Here is a 21,359-nt window from a genome sequence, read left to right as displayed (position 1 = left end):
ATTCTCAGGTACTAGGGGCTGGATCTCAACATACGGATTCTAGGGGGACACAATTCAGCTACAACCCCACCGCCACCACTACATCATCACTGTCACCATCACAAAACCTTCCTCGCCTGAAGTCTCTGAGTTACAGAAACCATGGTGCTTTAGTAGATGTTCGCTCATGAAGGACCAATGAGGTTAACACTTAGGAAAATATGCCTCTAGAATGATTTAAGTAGTTAAGTGTTGCGTGCTTTTCAGTTATCTGGAAAGCCAGTGTCCTGTGTCCACGAAGCATGAGACAGTTAGAGGGTTCCTGGATGCTGTCACTGGCCTTGCTCTCCCCCAGGCTCATTGCACGGGGTTTCTTTGGAAACTCGGGATCCACAATGTGTATCTTGGAGAAGAATGTGGTGTCTTGCCTTCTCCCGGCTTCTAGGGCCAGGGCACGGGGAGGGGGCGCAGCCTACGGGCTGGGCCAATGGGCAGAAGAAGGTGGTATACTTAGCGGAAAATGCAAATGAATTCTATTGTACTAAGGCTCCAACCCTCGGCTCTGAAAAGGGAAGTAGGATCATGGCAAAACTTAAAGAAGTGGGTGGCTTATAATGACTCTGAGGCTTCCTAGAAAAAGCCAATCTGAGGGTAAACAACAAAGAAGTCAAACAAAACTGGGTACTCAGTCTGATGTGGCCGCCCAGAAAACAAAACAGGAGAAACCCGTTCCCAGGGAAACCACACTGCCAGCTCATCTGATAAGGTCCCCTCACCCCCACCCAGGTGCCCCTGAAGGCAGGAAGCCCAGCGTGGAGCTCCTCCCCTGGGACACGAACACAGAGATGAAGAGCCAATGACCTTCCACACCCTCAGGATTTAGATACCGTCATTCAACTCCACCCATCCATTCTCTTAACTATGGCCAGGGCAGTCTTGATCATGATGACCGCAGAGAATGATGGCATATTGACTAAGGGCAAAGAAAGGGACAGGCCCTTGACATGCCTTATCATGGTGCTTCTAAAATGAATTCAGGGGGGCTTGACCTGAATATAGACCCCTAATCTATATCTTTTGTGATATAGATTAGAATAGGAAATATCAGAGTGCACCCATCTGGGGGAAACGTGCATATTACACATTTACTGGGACTAAATATATCAGTATTTCCTACCATCAAAATGTTAGAAAGCCCCTGAAAAAGACACATGTTCATTGTAGCCCAATGCTCATTGTAGCACTATTTACAATAGCTGGGACATAGAAACAACGTAGATGACCACTGACAGATGAATGGATAAAGAAGCAGTGCTCCATATATACAGTGGAATATTACTCAGCCATAAAAATGAATGCCCTTTGAGTCAGTTCTAATGAGGTGGATGAACCTAGAGCCCATTATGCAGAGAAAGTCAGGAAGAGAAAAACAAATAACATATATTAACGCATATATATGGAATCTAGAAAGAGGCCAATGAACCTGTTTGCAGGGCAGTAATGGAGACTCAGACATAGAGAACAGACTTGTGGATATGGAGGAGGGAAGGAGAGGGTGGAATGAATGGAGAAAGTAGTATTGAAATATACACACCACCATACGTAAAATCGATAGCCAATGAGAATTTGCTGTATGGCTCCGGGAACTCAAACTGGGGCTCTGTGACAACCTAGAGGAGTGGGATGGGGTGGAGGTGTGAGGGAGATTCAAGAGGGAGGGGACATATGTATACCTTTGGCTGATGCATGATGATGTATGGCACAAACCAACACAATATTGTAAAGCAATTATCCTTCAATTAAAAATAAATATATTTTTAGAAAATGCTTGGAAGCCCTGTGTGCTATCATCTTCCCCATCTTACAGAGAATGAAATGGAGATGCTGCTTTGAACAAGAACCCAACACCGCAGTGCCTGCAATGCTCACAGAGCTGTCACTTCAATGCTTTCAAAGGCTCCCCACAGGTCTTAGAACAAATCCCCAAACCTCATCCTCACATTCTCACCTCCCTTCACTCTGCACACCAGCTTTCCTACATTTCCTCTAGTACTACCTGCTCTCTCCTGCCCCAGGACCTTTGTATGTGCTGTGCCCTCTGTGCAAAATAGTTTCTACTCACTTACCCAGGCTCAAACCTGCACACCCTTTATCATCTAAACTTCACTTGCTCAGAGAGGTCCTACTCCTCCCCCCACCCACCCCCACCCCAATCAGCTTACATCACCCCACAGAGCACCCTCCTCACCAGGGACCAGTTTCATGGAAGACAGTTTTTCCATGGATGGGGGCAGGGGATGCTTTGGGGGTGATTCAAGTTCATTACATTTATTGTGCACTTTATTTCTATTATTATTACATCAGATCCACCTTAGATCATCAGGCATTAGATCCCAGGGGCTATGGACCCCACAATAAATCACTACAGAAATATTTCTTATGGTTTCCATGAGGTCCATAATGGCAGGGACTATGTCTATTCGGTTCTCAAGTGCATCCCCAGAGTGTAGTATAATGCAAGAATTCCACAGATATTTGATGAATGTGCAAATGAACCTGTCAGAGAGTGAGTCTTGCTAGGAGACACAGAAACTATAAACAAGTATCAGCTGAGGATTCCAATAGCTCAAATTACACACGGCCTTACTGTATGAAAACATCCTAGTATTAAAATCTGACAAGCCTGGGTTCAAATCCAACCTCCACAATGTATCAGCTGGGTGACCTGGATAAATGATTCAACCTCTCTGAATCTCTGTTTCCTCATCTGTCAAACGAATGTGATATTTAGCTCAATGTTAGTATTAAATGAGGCAGCCTAGATCATGGCCTCACCCATAGTAGAAGACCCCCTGATTGGAGCTAGTATTAAATTTTCATAGAACATTGTTCTCCACGAAGCCTCCATAGGTTCCCAAAGATGACATCCAGTCATGGTGTGGGGCTTGACTGAGCACAGTCTGGGGCAACTGCCATGGAGGGAAGTTTGCAACCTGGTGGCTCAGATGGTAAAGAATCTGGCTGCAATGTGGGAGACCAGGGTTCGATCCCTGGGTTGGGAGATCCCTGGGTTCCCCTCTGGAGAAGGAAATGGCAACCTGCTCCAGTATTCCTGCCTGGAGAATCCCATGGACAGAGGAGCCTGGCAGGATACAGTCCACGGGGTTGCAAACAGTTACATATGACTAAGCGACTAACATACACAAAATGACGAAGGTTGTATCCTCGGACACAGCAACACTACTTCCAGGGATGTTACTCTGGGCATGTCGAGTGGCTTTTAAAACCTGAGTTTTTCTACTGCCTTCTTTAGAACAGCCATGGGTCGGGGAGACCCTAAACGCTCAGCATCGAGGACTGGCTCCGTCAGCTGCGGTGTCCCATATGCTGGGATCTAAGAAAGTAGGGTCAACAAACCATGCACTGACTGGGGTGCTCGCCAGGGCACTCTCTGAATGAAGCGTGTTAAAGGGCTAAACAGAATCATGTGTATGTTAGGCTCCCACCTACATAAAAAAGATGAAAAAGCGTATGTGCCTATTTCACCAAATGAGCATAAAGTATCTCTGAAAAGACAAACCAGAAACTGGTAACCCTGATTTTCCCTAGGAAGGAAGCTGGGTGGCAGGAACACAGTGGGGAGCACTTTTCTCTATAAACCCTTACGTACTTTTTAAATTTTGAAACATGAAAATGTATTACTTTTTCAAATAAATAAGTTTAAAAAAAGTGATCAGCTGGGTGATCAGCTCCCCTTCTCAAAAGTCAAATACAAACATAGCTTATACGATTTGTTCAAAGTCACTCAGCTCTTAGAAGTCGGGATTCAAACTGGGCTCCTAATCCCCAGGGCAGTGCTCTATCACTTACCACTCACTCATTCAAAACAAATTTATTTATTTAGCATTTATTTTACAACAGGAGCTGCCTTGTGGAGGGATACATGGACCAGAAAATAAACCCTGGTAAGAAAAGATGAAAGGGAGAATCAATTTCTTTCCATCTTCGCATCATGCATCACAAACTGTCCCAAAGGGCTGAGCCTGAAACATCCCAAAGAGTGGACAGAAACAACCCAAGTTAAAGGAGGCATCCACTGCCCAATTCAATCTGGATTTTGCCATCTTAGGATAAAAGCCCAGCTGTCCCAAATCTGAAGTTTTCAAGAGAAGCCCCAAATCCAGACCTATTAGAATGTTTAAATCACTCTGTGTAAGAGTTGGCAACTAATTCACCAGGCAGACTAACACCTCAGGGGCTTCACATAACCCTTCCCAGCTGGGGCAGTGATAAAAGAATCTGCCTGCCAATACAGGGGCTGCAGGATATCCATGGGTCAGTCAGGAAGATCCCCTGGAATAGTAAATGGCAACCCACTCCAGTATTCTTGCCTGGACAATCCCATGGACAGAGGAGCCTGGTGGGTTATAGTCCATAGTGTCACAAAGTCGGACTTGACTAAAGCAACTTGGCATGCATATGGGTCTGTGACCTTTATTTTATCCCATCATAGCTATGACCATCAGCCTTCTCACACTTTTTACCCAGAGCCTAATCAGAGTATAATGTAAGCCAGCACTACCCAGCCACTGTGGCCTTGGATAAGTAACTTCCTTCCTAAGATCTATAAGTAAGAGACTCGCTGACGGCCATGGACTTGCTGATGGCCATGCTAGCCGCCCTGGTAGCTCGGACAGTAAAGCGTCTGCCTGCAATGCAGGAGACCTGGGTTCAATCTCCAGGTCGGGAAGATCCCCTGGAGAAGGAAATGGCAATCCACTCCAGTACTCTTGCCTGGAAAATTCCATGGATGGAGGAGCCTGGTAGGCTACAGTCCATGGGATCACAGAGAGTCAGACACGACTGAGCAACTTCACTGGATGCTAACCTCTCAGCATTGCCAGCCATGTATTCAACCCCTACCCTGTGAGGCCCACATAACTAGGCACCTTTGACAGACCAGGATGGGGATTAGACCCTGACACAGTGCAAACGCAGAACCAGCCTTCAGCCTTCTGTCATCTCCCACTTGCCATATCATCTAATTGGTCAGCCTCTTAACTAACCAGCTCTCTCTTATCTCACCCTTACTCTATCATTGATTCCTCAGTGGAGCCACAAGCACCCTCTCCTCCCCTCCACATTACATACACACCCAGATACACTCTTCAAACAGGGCCAGTCAGCAGCCCCTGAGATTTCACTAAAAGAAACACATAGCAAACAGAGCCTGCTAAGCCAACCTAGGAAACCAGATCTGAACTACCTGGTGCCCATATGTTTTGAAGAAGAGTGGGACCACTTTCCAGATCAATCGCTTTCCATGACGATTTTCCTCTTGTTGGTGCTGGCAGGAATATACTAACCATCATCAGAGGCTGGCCTGGATGGTCGGGTAATGCTGAGCCTCTATGAGCAACTATCATCTCAGTCCATTTCTGCCCTAAACCAATGAGATAGGTTTTGTTATTTTCATTTTGCAGAGGAAGAAACTGAAGCCTGGGAATTAACTTGCCCAAAGTCAGAAGACTAGTTAAGTGGGACCAAAAGTCAAATCCCACCTGATTCCATGTCCTGAACTCCCAACCCTCGGTTTTAACGACAGGTCTGCCACAGGACCACCTCCCACACTTCCCTTCTCAACCATCACCGACAGCTTCTTACCCGGTTCAGGCAGCCCGTGAGCTCTGTCCCTTAGAGGAAGGAGGTTTTGTTTCTTCATAGTCCCTTCAAGAGAGCTGAAGTCATTTGTGCTTGTTGACTTGTTCACAGTCTGACTGGCCCTGAGAGCACGTAAGTTCTTTAAAGACGTGTGAGAGCTGGCTGGACTTGCTCACTGTCGTATCCTGCTATAAGCACGGTGCTGCGCACATAAAAGATTGCCCAGGAAATAAGGGTGAATATTGGAATGAAATGTGGACTCCCAGGCCAGCAAGTGGAACAACCCTTCCATTTCTGAAAGTGAAAGTGTTAGTTGGTCAGTCATGTCCCACTCTTCACAACCCCATGAATCACAGCCCGCCAGTCTCCTCTGTCCATAGGATTCTCCAGGCAAGAATACTGGAGTGGGTAGTTTTTCCATTCTCCAAGGGATCTTCCCGACCCGAGGATCGAATCTGGGTCTCCTGCATTGCAGGCAGATTCTTCACCATTTGAGCCAAGCATACACAAGGGACCAGAAAAATACCCTTCCTTCTGCTTGAACTGGGGTCCACCTTAGCATCACTGGACCTGGGCCACGTGGGCAAGAAGTCCTGGGTCTGCCTGCTGGTCCGTGGAACCCACAAGTGCAGCAGAGGAAGGCGCCGGCGGCAGGACACGGCACACTTATTTGGATTAAGACCCACCTTTGCAACTTGTAGGAGACAAAAACCAGCGGGAGACAGACATTCTCACAAACAAGAAAATGTTAGGAGTCAAGTTTGGGCTATGGAAAAAGTTCAACAGGAAGAATGAGACAACTTTCTCAGTCCTCTGCTGGAAATCAGACGCAGACGGAAGAGTCTGGGAGTCCAAATTTGTGCAAGAGTAAATATTGGCACAAACAGGATGCAAGCGCCTGCTCCTCTCTGCTTCACAAGGCTGGCAAAATGTCCCCAGAACTCAGAGCACTGACAATCCCGATGCATCTAGAAGTAATGATTTCATTCCAGCAGCATCGTCACCCAGGCTGCCAACCACGATATAATCATCAGAAAAATCCCCTCCTGTGATACAAGTCAAACAAAACTGTGGGGAATAACCACATCTCTTATTTACTCCTCTCAAAGCCCCACTTTAAGTGTCCAAGTTTCTTGGAGTGTTTGGGTGTGGCCCATAAATGCCATCCAGAGTGATTCTGCAGTGCCTCCCAGATGATAAACTGAAAAGTCTAGACACTAGTGGTCGCAGAGACTGACCATGCATGATGTCGGCAATGACACTGCTGACATGGACCGTACATAGGACCCGGGGGGTGACAGAGCGGTCAGAGCTACTGTCTGGCAGCCAGCAGGAGTTTTCAGTGTGGGGAAATGTGCTCTAGAATAACATGTGTGATTTATTAAAAATTAGCTTCACTCTCCCGTTGCAGGAACAAGATGGAGTGCTTTCTCCTAAGAAAAGGAGACAAAGGGAAAGGGCCCCATGTCATGGGGCCAAGTGCAGAGAGCGCTGGACAGAGTCAGGAGCCTGGAGGGGCTCCTGGGATCTGATCACTTCAGGGAGGTCATGAGTTCGATTCAAGTTCATGTAACAACCACATGTTAGAAGGTCCGTTGTGCACGGGATCCGAGTAGGAAAGAACCGTTCAGGACAAGGAAGAATGGAATATCTGCCCCCAAGAGGCTCAGGGGCTCACAGGAAATACTCAAAAGTAATGCCATAAATGCGCTATTACACTAACGGCTGTAATTGAAGATGGACGGTTGAGACAAGACGGAGGCAGAAAGATTAAATCGCCTTCTCCATTTACAAAGCAAAGCTCATGAAAGGTCAACCAAAAAATACATGCTTTCTTTTTTCTTGTCTGTTTCTCTAAAGAATATGGGCGCTGGACACTGGGAAGGAAATTTGGGGAAGAAAAAAAAACAAGCTTTCATAGCTAAAGCTCAACAGGTACCCATTTAAAATCTTGCAAGGATGGGACCAAATATTACATTTTAATACATATCAGTAAGCACCCACTATCCAGAGTGCGGAGAAGAGCCAGATGTGGTCTTACCAATAATGAAGAAATGAGAAAAAAGGAACAGGAATTTGGTCACGATTAAAGAAAAACACAGGAAGGCCTAAAGCTCTGATGGCAAACAACTCAATGCCTATGGTGGCCCAAGGCAGAGAACACACCCATGCTTAGAAGGCCAGGTGGGGACCACAGCAGACTAAAGAGAACCCTCCGTCTTATTTCTGTTTCTTAAAGAAAAGCTGGAAGCCCGAGTTTACATGTCAAATCTTCCAATTTTTAAATACTGGAGCAAATAATCTTTTTTTTTTTTTTCCAAAACAGGACTCAAACCAAACAGGACATTTCTGATGCCAAAGTCTGGCTCCTGGGCTGCCAGTTTGAGGCCCCTTGACTTAAAGAATGACTACAGAAAAACAAGTATAGTTCCTAACTGCCAGGGCCAGAGGAATAACGAGGAAAGAGCGTGATGGTCACTCAGGGAGGCCTGTAGGAAGATGAATCCAGTCCTGGGAAAAATCATCAAACCAGTAGAATAAAACTTCAGAGGTCTGTAGTATACCACTCACCACTGACACCTGCACAGCACTTCATATAGTCAGCCTTAGGGATCTGTGGGTTCTGAGCCCTCGGATACAGAGGACCAAGTGTAAAGACTTGAGCATCCTTGGATTTCAGTCCAGGGAAGAGAGACCTCCTGCACCAGTTTCCTTCAGATACCAAGGGATGACTAGTCATGATCAGATGACTACCTCATCTGATCTCCCCAACAACTCTCAGAAGTAGGCATCATTATGAACCCTATTTTAGAAGTAAAGAGTTTCTAGTTCAGAGGCCAGAGAAGGAACTTGTCTCCAGTCCCACAGTTATGAAAGGGCAATAGCATCAGGACTCAAGTCTGAGATGAGTACTTTTGCAGAATTTCAAAGAGAAGAACTCCAGGCTATCCTGATATACAGCCAGCCTTGACAACACCAGTCTAGCAAAAACTAATGTTCTCAACCAAGGGTGATCTTGCCCCCATCTCCTCCCAAGGGAGACATTCAGCAATGTCTCCAGGTATTTTTGGCTGCTGTGCTGTGGGGAGGTGTGAAGGGTACCACAAGCATCTAGCAGATGGAGGTCAGGGATACTGTTAAACATTCTACAGCACGCAGGACAGCTTCCTATGACAAAGAACTATCCAGCCCCAAGTGTCAATATGGATAAGGTTGAGACCCTGGTCAGACTCTAGCGCCTGGCTACTTAACTCAAGACCTGAGAATCAGCAGAATCAGCATCACTTGGGAGCTTGTCAGACATTCAGGCCCCAACGCACACCCACTGAATCAGCTTCTGTGGTTTAACAAGATCCCTGGGTGATTTGCACACACCTGGAGAAGCACAGCCCTAGACCAGGCTTCCTTGGCCATGTCGGATTTTTAACATAGGAAGCAACCTTCACAGGAGACCATTGCATTATTTTGTACACGGCAACAGTGAGCAGTTGGCCCCGGGTCAGACAGCTTGCCCATGGCAATCTCTGATCTCAAATCCAGATCTCAAATCCCTGTCCTGCACTATCTCCAAGATGCCAGGCAGGACCAACATATGGCCTCTTAGTACAACTCTCTCATCTGCAAAGTTGATACTGACCTTTGGGGGTATCTTGGGGACTTTTTCTGAATCGTGAAAGGAATCGATTATCCTGCTGGCTGAGATTTTTTAAAATGATCTCAGAACACTGCATGGGATAACCATGTTCACCCACCACATTTGCCTGCAGATATTTTACAATGAAAGTGGCCACACAGCTACCACAGTGGCGGACTCCAGTGGCCAGCAAGTAGCAGAGTTCTCCAAAATGACGGCGGCAGCTGATGTGGTCTTCCCCAGCGGCACCTGGGGAATAATGCTGAACCCGTTCCAGAGGAGTATTTAGAATTCAACGACAAGCGTAAAAGGCTTTACACGGAGGATTTACGCAGATGAGGTCACGAGCAGGTTGTAACAGGGTTTGAGGCAGCTTAGTTCAGAACAATACAGACACACGTCAGAGTCCTTGCTGGATTTTTGCCCCCAACCTTGGGAAGAAGGGGAAAACAAATTCCTTCACGTATTCTCCCAGGCTCAGCTAAATGGACATATACTCTAGTTCCTGCATGGCCAAGGCAGTCCCAAGCAGTCCCTTAATCCTAGTATTTGCTAGAAACAACTGTTGTCACAGATGCCTTCAATAAAACACAGAACTCGGCATGCATCCAGAAGAGCCAGCAAAGTTGAAGAAAGTTCTGTAACAAATGAGGAGAGAAGCAAGAAACTGGAGGTGTTGCTGGTGTGTGGTGGCCAGCTAAAGTGAAACCAGAACACTGATGATGAGAGAAATCTCATATTTACCCCCCAAAATTAAGGTGAGGTGTACTTAAGGGCAAGAACACATTTTTTGGAGCCTATGATTATATGCAAACTAAATCATACAAATAATTATGAGAGGCTGTTTGGGCATTGGCAGGGATAGATGTTGACCTGGTTTTTCCAGAGGCCATGGTCAAGAGGGAGAGGGATCTTAGGGTGAGTTCCATGGCTCTCCAGGACCCTCTGGGCACAGCTCACCCATAGGCACGACAGGGCAAGGAAGAGGGTGAGGGGAGTGAGGTATCACTCAGGGCCATGCCCTTGGCGGCTCACTCACCTCACCCTGGTGCGTGCGTGCGTGCATGCATGCGTGTGCATGCTCGGTCGCTTCAGTCATGTCCAGTTCTTTGCGACCCTATGGACTATAACCAGCTAGGCTCCTCTGCCCATGGAGATTTTCCAGGCAAGAATACTGGAGCGAGTTGCCGTTTCCTCCTCCAGGGGATCTTCCCAACCCTGGGATGGAAACTGCATCTCCTGTGGCTCCTGCGTTACAGGCGGATTCTTTACTGCTGAGCCACGAGGGAAGCCCACCTCACTCTAGACCCAGCCTCAAAGCATACACACCACCCGCTTCCATAAAGAATACTCATATTTTTGACTGAAAGCTTACACAGAGCAAAGGTGGTTGATTTTCATTTTAAGCCTAACCTTGTACTACAGAGAAAAATGAGAAAGCCATACTCCATCCCCAAAACCTCACAGAGGTGTCCTCATATTTCTGACAAAGAACTCAGCTCACTGACTTGCTTTCCAATCAGCATAGAGCCAGCTAAACCGGGCTGCTAGCTTCTGCTTCATAACGAAGCCAGTTTATAATAATGTCATTTATTATCCTGCTACAGAAATGGAATATTTTTAAAAGGGAGGAGACAGAGAATGTCTTCCACACATATGAAAAATATTTAAAAAGCCCCCAAATCACCAGAATATGTTAGGAGTTGGAACTATCAGAGGGGAAAAAAAAAAGTCAGCTTAAATTTAATAGACCGTTTAAATTCCTAGTTGACAGTAATTAAAGAGCAAGCAGTATTTCTTTAAACGGCTGCTAGACAGAACTTAATCCAATTTAGGTAATCACTAACCTTTACTATTTTTTTTTTTCTCTCTCTCTCTCTTTCTCTCTCCTCTAAATGGAATCCAAGGATTGATCTACAAAGGCCATAAACTGGCAAAGCATAAGAAAAGAATATTTAAAGAGAGAGAGAGATTGGGTGACTGTTACCTCAAAGAGACAAGTCCAGTTAAAATGGAAACAAGTCTGGGGCTCCCTAATATAAATTGACTATAACCTGGGGCTTCTAAGGAGGCTTCCTCACAGCAGAAGCCAGGCCAAGAGAGGCGGCAGTACTGCGTCCCCCATTCTCCTGTTTCAGAACCTGTTGGGCAGGCTGATCACCAGGTCCTGCCCACCAGTGCGACAGCCAGCCCCTGCCAGACCAGCACCAGTAATTCTTATGGTCACAATACCTTCTGGGCCTCTCTCCTTCTTCCATGGAATAACTACTCTCAGAATTACCCAGACTGTCCCTTCGGTTCCTCCAGTGTTCCCCCAGCCCCTGTCCTCTCATGTTAATGCTACCACACTGCTCTGATTCAGAAACTTCCATGTGAACAACTAGGACCTTCTTGAGATCTTGGGATCCTGGGTTTTTCATGGAAGGTCTTCAAAGACACAGAATATACTAGAAAGAACAAGGGGCTTGAGTTAATAGCTGTGGGACATCAGGAAAATAATTAACCTCTCTGAGCCTTTGTTTTTCACATCTTAAAATAGGGAAGACTATCTACCTGTTTGATTGTTGAGAGGTTCAAATAACATTACCATGACTGTACCTAGCTCACAGTAACTGCCCAGTAAATAAATTGGCTCCTTTAACTGTACAAGTTTTAAGATAAACCTTGAATCTCCAGCCCCTGCCCAAATCATGAATTAACTCAAATTCACTGCTGATGCTCGATCATTGCTTTGCATCACTTAGCTCCAAAGGGGACTCTTCCCTTCTAAAACAGTACCTTCTGCTCATCAGGGTTCCACTGTCTCTGTTCCCAAATTATTAAATTCATAGCCTGTACAAAACCCACAAAATATTTTATTCCCAACACTCAGCCACTGAAATATTAATTTATAATAAATGGTTAACAAATGATTTTCTATAAGCATTGCTTTTAGCAAGAATTTACATTTTGCATATACAGAGGCAACTCTAGGGAACAAACTTTAAATGATGAACCCAACACACTAGAGATCTTTCAGAAGGCCTCACACTCTATATTTCTCACATCAATTCTGTATCAATCTACCTCTGCAAAAAAAAAAAAGGTGAAAATGAAAAAGGCTACAATTCAAGTTTCTGTGTATTCTATGCATACAATGGCAGTACAAAAAGAATGACCAAGGAGACTATTCACATGGACACCTACAAATTCCCTAGGATAGAGAACTCATTAAGAAATCCCCAAAGTCCTTATTGATTTCAATTTTCTACAGATGAATGCTTGAAATACTGCATGTACATTGTTAATAAACAAAGTGAAGATTATGACATTAGGTCTGGATCCCCAGAATCATATTTTCAAATACCAGTGTGATGGTTTTTAAAGATAAGACTAGGATTTTTTTCCCCAGTGATTGAGCCACTCTATGATATTTAAAAGAAAGAAAAGCCACCAGTTAATCAACTATAAAATGATCTTATCAATAACTGAGGCCCTGAAAGGAAAGACATCTTCAGAGATGGCTGGCACTTCAAGGCTGCAGTAACAGATCTGGAACCCATTCTCAGCTCCACTCCAAGGTGTGTGTGCCTGTTACTGAGTCCAGGCTCACTCTGCTTGCTGCACAGAGGTCAGTGAATCCAAGAGGCAAGGTGTTAAGGCAAGAACACGAATTTATTTGGAAAGTCGCCTGACCAAGATGGCAGACTAATGTCTCAAAATAACCATCCTGTCAAAGTCTGGATGCCAGATTCTTTCATTCATCAGTGATGGGGGGTGGTGAGGAAACAAACTAAAAAGGCCATTTACTCTCGCAAGTATCTCCTAGAGTAGCAAGCCTCAGACAGGGTGATGTGTTAATTTCTTCCTTCCTGCCATCTACAGGTGGAAGAGTTCTGAATAAAGGCACTTTAGCTTAACAGTCAAGCAGAGGGGCAGGATTCTCAGAGGCAGGCCATTATGTGTAATTATAATAACAAAAGAAATAGACCTAGCAGGGAAGAGTCCCTGTTACTTGACTTTGGACAAAGATGCTTTTGAACTGTGGTGTTGGAGAAGACTCTTGAGAGTCCCTTGGACTGCAAGGAGATCCAACCAGTCCATCCTAAAGGAGATCAGTCCTGGGTGTTCATTGGAAGGACTAATGTTGAAGCTGAAACTCCAATACTTTGGCCACCTGATGCGAAGAGCTGACTCATTGGAAAAGACCCTGATGCTGGGAAAGATTGAGGGCAGGAGAAGAAGGGGACAACAGAGGAGGAGATGGTTGGATGGCATCACCAACTCAATGGACATGCGTTTGGGTGGACTCCGGGAGTTGGTGATGGACAGGGAGGCCTGGCGTGCTGCAGTTCATGGGGCCGCAAAGAGTCAGACATGACTGAGCGACTGAACTGAACTGAACTGAAGTCCTCTAAGCCTCAGTGGACTTATCTATGTCATGTGAAAATGATACTACTTATCTCATTTTTTGGGGTGCAGATTATATATCAAAGTTTCTTAGTGCAAAGTTTAATATAATAAGACTTCAAGAGTTGTTTGTCCCTCTCCCCTTTTATAAAATAAAGAAAAACATTTTTGAAATGTTCAAACACAGACCATTGTTGAAATTTCACCAATTTGAAATAAAAACACAACCATGACCCTCTGGATCTGAAAGAAATTAAGTCTCCTCATTGAGAAATAAGCTTGTTTAAACTAAGCTCTTGAGCAATAACCAGGTCAAACAATCTTATTTCTAATACCTTTCTTTTTTACACTACTAAGGGTTCTGGTTGTAACAATCATCAATGAAATACTGAAAGGATGATGGTTGGGGTTGAATAAAACCAAAGACAACTTTGTGGATTAACCAAGCATTGTTTCCTTTATCTGCTACATTCTACAAAAACACTTGAACAGCTCTCTTGGCCAGATTCTTGGGCTCAATACAACCAGAAAAGCCCCACCAGCCAGGTTCCACAGAGAGGAGCGTTGCACTTTTCTTAGTCCTACTAGGAAACTCACAAGAAACTAAATTTAAAATGTGGCTAAATTAGTTCCTGTAAGTGCCTGTAAGTGCCATCTCGCCTTCTGATACAGGTGCTGTTTCTGTTGTCAGTTACAGCGCCTCCCGCACACCTCTCAGCACCCCCGCCCCAGCAATTTACTAGAGCACAGTTCCATGACATTTTGCAGCATGCAGGCCAGTGATATGTCATGACTGCACCCACAGTGGTCAGGATCACTAAAGGGAAATAAAAAGGGCCACCTCTGAGGTTTGATCAGCAAGCACCTTTTGGTGGGGAAGGGCGGGGGGCGGGCGCGGAAGACGGAGACAATCTGGAGTCCTTGACCGCTTTGGTCCTTTGCAATGGGTCGTTTGGATCTGCACGTATCGTGTGGGCAATAGGTCTAGAACTCTACCCAGCAGGAATGTCTGGAGGTTCCAGCCCGGAACTTTTTCCAAGTGGGTCTCCGGAGCAGATGTGCCTCTGAGCCACCTCGCGTGAGCCTTCCGTCCCGTGGGGCGCATCGCAGTAATTGAAACCTTGCATACCGCAGGACTGCAGTGGTGTCTATAAATACTCACCGCCTTACTGCTGACCAACAAAACGCGGGCTCCCGGCACCGCGGGGGAAGAGGCGGTGGCATGTGACCCAAGGCGGAGGCTAGGTAGAACAGGGGAAAACCCTACTGCCAACCAGGGAGGCACCCCAGAGCTGATTCCTGAAGCACGGTTGCAAGTACAGAACCTGGTCTGATCCTGGGCGGCCGCCCCTCGGAAAAGGGGGAGAAAGCTGGAACCAGAGTCGAGAGGCAGGAGTGAAAATTCCAGACCGCCCCCCTGTGCTCGCAATGAGCTCTGCGTGCGCGCACAGTAGGCGCACAGGGGAAAGCCTCCCCAAAACGCGGGCGGGCGGGAAAGATGTAGCGGAAAGGGGATGCAGCTGGCGAGGAGAGCCGCCCGCCGGGCCGAGGTCTCCGCGGGCTGCTCCCCCGCCCGCCCCAGTCTGCGGAGCGCGCACTTCCAGCGGCGCTTGGGACAAAGCGGCTCCCTTCTCTGGCCTCCCCTCCCAAGCCTCTCTCCGAAAAGAAGGGGGAATAGTAGGAAAAGATGGGGGTGTTTCGGGGCGCCGAATCGCCCGCGCCCGAGCAGGGGCAGCTCTTGAGATTTGCACCTCAAAGGAGCCAAAGGGGAGAACCAGAGAGAACGACAAGCAAACTTTCTTTTTCGATCTCCAGGCATAGCCTGGGTCCTAGGATCGGCGGCGTCCCTCGCCCATCCTAAGCCACGACGCGGGGAAAGTTCCTCCCCTCCCCCGCCCCCCCCCCCCACGGTGATCGCGAGCCCCGTCCTCTGTGCCCGCCTGCAGCGTCGGATCCGAGGACCCTTCACCACGCGAGGGCCCCCACCCGGTTGCCCCCAGATGTAACGCTTTCCCCAAGCCCCCTCCGCGAGCCCCGCCGGATTGTGCCCGGTGTGCCGGGCGACTGTGTTCTCAATCCCGTGCCGCTGCTGAGCCTAAGGCTCCAGCCCCTCCCGAGTCACCTCGAGTCAACGCACCCCCGAAGCTCGCCTCCGCCCCAGACTCTGCACGCCCGGGGAAAAGTTTCCTGTCTTCCCGAGAAAGTTTTCTCACCCGCGAGCAATGAGCGACCTGGATGGCTCTCGCCACCGCGCGGTGCCCAGCTCCCTCTCCTCCCTCCTCTCCCGGCTCGGCGGGGTCCAGTCCAGCCTCAAGTCCTCTCCGGCGCGAGTCCACAATCGCGGTGGCGGCGGAGCTCCCGGACCCGAGCTGGTGACACGTTTCCCTCCTCGCTCATCTTGCGACCTCCCCCTCCTCCTCCCACCGCCCCCCGCTCCTCCTCCTCCCACTTTTCCTGTCCTGTGCTCATCGCTTTAGTTTCTCTCCAGCAGCTCGCACCCCACCCCACCTCACCCCATCCCAGTGCTCCTCCCCAGCAGCAACTCTCACCCGGCTAGGGAGGGGGTCGGTGCAAGGGGAAGGGGTCGCCTGCATTTCGATCCAGTGCAACAATTTCAGGAAATGCAACGCTTGTAAAGCTGGGGAGGATGCAACAGGTCATGGGAGCTTGGCGCTGAGCTTCCCTCACACAAGAGGTCTCGACACCCCCCAGCCACCCACCCCCACCTCACACTAGAGGTTTCGAGACCCCCCAGCCACTCACCCCCACCCCCACCTCCACCCCCACGAAAAGAAACTCTACCAGGATGCCAAGGGCGTGATTCTAGGGCTCAGTGGAGGGCTGGAGCCTGGGATTTCTGTCATTGCGTTAAGGGACAATCCTCAGGCCGGTTCCAGAAGTTAAGTGCATTAATGGAAATGTAATTCCAGTGAAGTCTCTACCTTAGATTTGGTAAACTTTTTTTTTTTTTTTTCCAATTTCTCACTTCTCTTTCCAGCTGAAGGTTTAGTGAATTGGAGGGTCCTTCAGAGTTTGAAACAACAGAAAGCCAACCGATCCCCAAATTAAAAACAATGAAAAACTATTTTCAAAACTGTTTTTCTTTTGCAGGTGTTAAGAATTTGATGCAGCTGTTCTCAGGACTCACTGGCTTGCATAATTTCACCCTATGGCTGAGCAGGAAATACTTTACAAATAGGCTCGTTCACACATCACACTTAGGCTTTGAAACCACAGTGACATTTGCTGAAAAAAAGATGTCTTTTTATGTCAAAACTGAGAAAAAATTTCTTGTTTATTTTGAGCAGTGTGACCTTATGAAAGGGTTGTTGGTCAGAATGTGCCCAAAGAGGGTTTCATGAAGCTCCGGGTGCTCCCCTTGTCCAGAGATACCAGATAAAGCTGAAGTGTTCTCAGCAAACCTCAGCATGATGAAGAGACTTTAAATCCCATCCCAGGAATCACAGACAATGAAGGAGACTGGACAAAGCGCGTGCCTGGGATCAGAAGGCTTGAGAGCGCAGTGGTCAATGAGGGGAACTGGGAACTGCAGTCAAAGTTACATTGACATTTTCTATTTCATATTCAGTGCTCCCATTTCATTTAGTTTATGTTTTCCAATTTCTCCATCTCTTCTGTTTTTTTTTAGATGTTCTTTCTCAAGCCTTTATCAAGTGCAGTGGAAAAGCTTTTGTATACATATATATAGTATGTATAATATATGTATTTTAGAAAACATGAATTTTTGCCTAGCTAAAAAATTTATGACAATTTTGATTCTCCTTGTTTGACTTAGTATGAATAAAATGCTAGGTTTCTAATTTAAAAGAAAATAGATACACAAGCAACAAAGATATACTGTATAGCACAGGGAACTATAGCCAATATCTTGTAGTAACCTATAATGGAAAATAATCTGAGAAATAATATATGTGTATATGTATTACTGAATCACCTTGCTGTATACCTGAAACATTGTAAGTCAACTACAATAAAATATATATATTAAAAAATTTTTTCATGAACTAGCAATCAAAGTCAGTAGGATAGAGAAGCAAAAAAAAAAAATAGATTACTAATAAGGACCTACTGTATACCACAAGGAACTCTACTTAATGCTCTATAATGGCCTATGTAAGGAAAGAATGTAAAAAAGAGTGGATATATGTTTATGTATAACTGATTCACTTTGGTGTATACTTGAAACTAACACAACATTGTAAATCAACTATACTCCAGTAAAAAATTAAAAAAAAAAAAAAAGCAGTTGTGTAGAGCAGTTGAGAGCCAAAGCCTGGAACCAGAGGTCAAGGGTAGTCACCCACCCTTTCTGACTAGTTGCAGAATATTAGCCAAGTTATTTAACGACTACGCTTCAGTGTACACCTATGCAAACGAGGATAAAAGTAGTAGCTATCTCAGGCTTGTTATGAGGATTTAACGAATTCATACAGAGAAAGTGCTTAGAATCTCTGCTGAGATTCAACAGACACTATTATTATTACTGTTATTATTCTGCAGGTCTGGGAAGTGGAAAGGGAGTCTTTGTTTAATGAGGCCTTCCCTATGCAGTTTATTTAAAATTGTAACTCACTCTTCCCTCCCAATCCCCCTCATTCAACTCTACTTTTTCTTTTCCATCTATTACCATGTAACATTTTATGTGACTTTTTTTTTTTTTTTTTATTTAGAGGATGAAATGGTTGGATGGCATCACCAACTCAATAGACATGAGTCTGAGCAAACTCTGGGAGGTGGTGAAGTATATGGAAGCCCAGCATGCTGCATGCAGTCCATGGGGTTGCAGAGTTGGACATACTTAGCGACTGAACAACAATGAATTATCTCTCCCATCACCTCCTGTTTCCATACTAGAACATCAGCTCTTCAAGAACCTGGATTTGTTCTGTTCACTGATATTATCCAAAATCCTAGGAGAGTGCCTGGCATATTTGCTGCTACCCAGTAAATAGTGTATGAAATAATTCGTGAACAGATTTCATCTAGCAAATATATGCTGTACTGGTTGCCGATGGTGGGTTGGACTCTGTGCCGTAAGAAAAAACTTAATTACTGGGCCTATCCAAGAATAAAAGAGGCTCCCTCCAAAAGAAGCACACTCCCTGGTAAAGAGAAATATTCACAATACAGGTGATGCCAGCATGGTGTGGATGCCATAAAAGAGTATTCAAGGATTGGAAGGAAGGTTTAAAGAGGTTAGAGACTTCAACTCTAGGAAGTTGCCAATTTTGTAAACAGAAGTTTCTAAAAATTAGAAGGGGCCAACATTTTGGTGCAAATGAGAGCTTTGCTCTAAGGCCTATTGATACCAATATATTATACTTGTTACCACTCAAAATTTCACCAAAATTCTACCTAAATGCAATGGAACATTGCCTTTTCTTATTAAGAAATAGAATTTTGTTAGGAGAAACTAATACAGTTTATTCTATTTAAACATTTGTTTATGGAGGAGAAAATTTTCATTCTTTATTAGATATATCAGGTACACAGTTTACCATGGCCACAGCTTCTGAAGTGGAAGTTGGTCCAATCAAGTTTCCTGCTGAAAGGGTAGGCCTTAGGCAGCCTCAGTGGGCCCTGATCCAAAAGTAGCCAAACTCTGTGACAAACTTCTCTGAGGAACTCTGGCCTCAAAAGGTATACTGAGTGAATCAGTTTCCATTTCAAGAATGTAAACACACACACACACACACACACACACACACACACGGACATACACGTAGCTAGTATCCAGAACAAGAGCTGAAATGTCATGAGTTTATCTGAACTCTAGTGTCTAATCACTGCAGATTGGCTGTCTGTAGACCAACTAGATATATATTAGATGTATACTGTTTGAACCCCGTGGTGACAACACTTTTGAAATCACTTGCCAACATGTAAAAATCAGAAAACTTCATGCAAAAATATGGATTTTCAGCTTGCCTTGAAAACTCTGGACTACTTGGCATTGTCCATGGTGGAGGCCTGCACAGCCACAATTAGCTGGTGCCATGGTCCTTCTCTTCTGTTAAACAGGGCATGCACTTTCCACTTTGCACAATCCCAGCCACTCCCTACTCTCTGCTTCTCTTATTCCCAGCCTGCTTCACCCACTTCTCTGGCACCCGGATGCAGCTAGAAAAGGGATGCTGGCATATTGTCAGAGGCGCCAGAGGTCTGAGTCAGCAGAATTTATGCTAGAGTTCAAACCATTTTTCTCCCAGCCAGAGAACCCACTTCTAAACAAAACTTTGCTTGGAATCACAGAATTTGAATGCTGCTGAGGGAGAGGAAGCGATGGGGTAGATATGGAGGTAAGTGAGCATCAAGACGGGGAGCAGCTGAGGCCTTTGCTAGGGCTGCCTTGGGATCAAAGCCACCATCCAGTTCTGCTCTTTTGGGAAGCCTGTTGTTTCTACTTTCCTCTGTTCCCATGACAGTGCCTGCCCCTCCCAACTCATTCTACCCCATCCTACCCCCCAAAGCCTAATCAGACCAAGTTCAAGAAGCGTTAGGTGACTCGTCTACAATTATACACAAGCAAGAAAAGACAGGGCAGCCAATGCCAATTCAGAGCTCCTGTTTTATACTGTACTCCCTCTTATTCTGATTAAGTGCTTTCATCTTTAAATAATAATTAAATTGCTTCAATTTACAGAATCACAGCTGTTAGTACCCTAAGGATCTGGTATACAATAGGAATAAAATAAATGTCTGTTGAATTTAGGTGTTTAAGGTCTGATTTCCAATTCAGACCTCCTTCCATGACACCTCAAGTTCTCATATTATAGCATAGAAGTCTTCCAATGAAGAGAAAGATCATGTCCTTCCATAATTTTCTCCTCTTTATAAATAGAAAATTAGAGGCTCATAAATTCCAAAATCTTTTGCTAATGCCAGGTACAGAGTTTGTGAGGAGAACAGGTAGATGCCCAGGCATAGGCAGTATTAGAACACAGTTTTTCAGGTCCTGAGAGCTCTGGTCATAAAATGAGTTAATGTAGTTACTCATGATAAATACCAGTCTAGATACAGAACTTGCGTAAGCCCTCAATATACATATATCCACAGCACTGCACCATCCATAAAAACAGGATCATTTGAAAAATAAGCTCAGCATCTGATCTAACACTGGGGTGTAAAGTCAGTGACCTTTGTTACAGCAGGAGGACTTAGCACACAAATGAGAAATCTTGCCCGCTTTCTGTTCTCTTTTTAACTTCCACAGTAATACCGAGAACCTTAAAGTCTGTGTATTGAAAGAATTTTGGATGACACAAAAAGCTGTCTTTGTCTTCTCATTCTTTTCTTGATAGCAATGGGCTGTTTCTGTTATGTTGTTTTTTTCCAGTTATTTTTGTCTTTTAGTATTGGGAAGTGCCTCTCCTACAGTCTAAAAGGAGAAAGTGAAAGTGTTAGACGCTGAGTCCTATCTGACTCTTTGCGACCCCACGGACTGTAGCCCACCAGTCTCCTCTGTCCATGGGATTCTCCAAGCAAGAACACTGGAGTGAGTTGCCATTTCCTCCTCCAGGGGATTTTCCCAGCCCAGGTATGGAACCTGCGTCTCCTGCATGGCAGGCAGATTCTTTTACTATCTGACCCACCAAGGATCCTCAAGGGGCTGGTATGTAATTCTGAAGGTATTTTGAGAATAACTTGAATGAGCCAATCTTAAAAGTGAAAAGAA

General features: G+C 45.6%; 1 protein-coding gene and 1 long non-coding RNA gene across 9 annotated transcripts in view; one reads left to right on the top strand and one right to left on the bottom strand.

Annotated features, from left to right (window-relative positions):
- Window positions 1-16,234, bottom strand: part of PRR5L (proline rich 5 like) — a 77,201-nt gene extending 60,967 nt beyond the window's left edge. For 3 of the 8 annotated variants that reach the window (XR_006271933.1, XM_043480928.1, XM_043480929.1), the window contains exon 1: window positions 15,877-16,093. The gene's annotated coding sequence lies outside the window, so the exon portion shown is untranslated. Of the gene's footprint in view, window positions 1-5,643; window positions 5,862-15,876; window positions 16,094-16,212 lie in introns of those variants that run through there. The other 5 variants (XM_043480925.1, XR_006271934.1, XM_043480927.1 and 2 more) reach the window with 5 other exon arrangements.
- Window positions 16,235-19,545: 3,311 nt separating this feature from the next.
- Window positions 19,546-21,359, top strand: part of LOC122449416 — a 38,495-nt gene continuing 36,681 nt past the window's right edge. Inside the window, exon 1 of the long non-coding RNA XR_006271936.1 lies at window positions 19,546-19,983. This is a non-coding gene — a long non-coding RNA (uncharacterized LOC122449416). The remainder of the gene's footprint in view (window positions 19,984-21,359) is intronic.

The sequence above is a fragment of the Cervus canadensis genome, chromosome 11 (genome assembly GCF_019320065.1).
Source record: "Cervus canadensis isolate Bull #8, Minnesota chromosome 11, ASM1932006v1, whole genome shotgun sequence".
NCBI classification, from domain to species: Eukaryota; Metazoa; Chordata; class Mammalia; order Artiodactyla; family Cervidae; genus Cervus; species Cervus canadensis.
This window is presented reverse-complemented; position numbering and strand designations above follow the sequence as displayed.